The 1082-nt window shown below is 45.4% G+C and overlaps 1 protein-coding gene across 1 annotated transcript in view; it reads right to left on the bottom strand.

The window, feature by feature from the left end:
* The window catches only part of LOC106877434 (leucine-rich repeat and WD repeat-containing protein 1), an 8414-nt gene that overhangs the window by 1285 nt on the left and 6047 nt on the right, over positions 1-1082 (bottom strand). The window lies entirely within an intron of this gene.

A 1082-nucleotide genomic window follows, 5' to 3' on the forward strand; every position in this document is an offset into this window, starting at 1 on the left:
TAGGGCAGCGGACTCGCGGTCATAGGATCGCTGTTTCGATTCCCAGACCGGGCGTTGTGAGTGTTTATTGAGCGAAAACACCTAAAAGCTCCACGAGGCTCCGGCAGGGGATGGTGGCGAACCCTGCTGTACTCTTTCACCACAACTTTCTCTCACACTTACTTCCTGTTTTCTGTTGTGCCTGTAATTCAAAGGGGGTCAGCCTTGCCACACTCTGTGTCACGCTGAATATCTCCCTGAGAACTACGTTAAGGATACACGTGTCTGTGGAGTGCTCAGCCACTTGCACGTTAATTTCACGAGCAGCAGGCTGTTCCGTTGATCGGATCAACTGGAACCCTCGACGGAGTGCCAACAACAACAACACCTCTTGTAAACAACACTGAGATTGAATATGAAAAATGGGAAATGGGTAATGTGTGTGTTTGCTGCATTTCAGGAGATTTGCTGATTAATCAGTACCCCTCCAACTATCCACAAACTCGCTTAAGTCGCCACTAAATACAGCAGAGTTTACATTCTTGGATATACCAATTTTACATACTGAACTCATTCCAGGAAGCTGGTACAGAAATATTAATGGACTGTAAGGACACTATGTCTCAATATACTACAAAGTATATTGTAGTAACGCACGATTTGTTTTCTCATTTGTTTTTTACTAGGTGGCATTTACTGCCCATATTGCATGTTTTTCTTTCATTCCTTCAATTTGTGCATTGCATGCATGTATCACACGAGTGTACATTTCATTTCTTTCATTTTTCTTTGTGTGTGTTTGTGCTACATCTTGTGGGTGGTTTTCAGTGGCCATCCTGCCTCAGGCGTTCCAACAGATTTATATTATCGTGCGTTCCGCACTGGCAAGGGTGCCCTGTAGTTACGCTGTGCGCATGCGTAGTCTCACGCATGCGTGGAATTCAACAACCAAGCTTTCCCGCTTTGATCTGTCTCTTTCTTGCTGGCCAGCGATTGAGCAAGGACGTGTTTAGCTGTCTCTCTCCATCTTTCGAACTTACGCTAGACAGCTCGCTCACATCTACATACCAACGTCCCAACAACCATGCTCACACACACAGAAG

The sequence above is a fragment of the Octopus bimaculoides genome, chromosome 30, assembly GCF_001194135.2.
Source record: "Octopus bimaculoides isolate UCB-OBI-ISO-001 chromosome 30, ASM119413v2, whole genome shotgun sequence".
In the NCBI taxonomy this organism is placed as follows: Eukaryota; Metazoa; Mollusca; class Cephalopoda; order Octopoda; family Octopodidae; genus Octopus; species Octopus bimaculoides.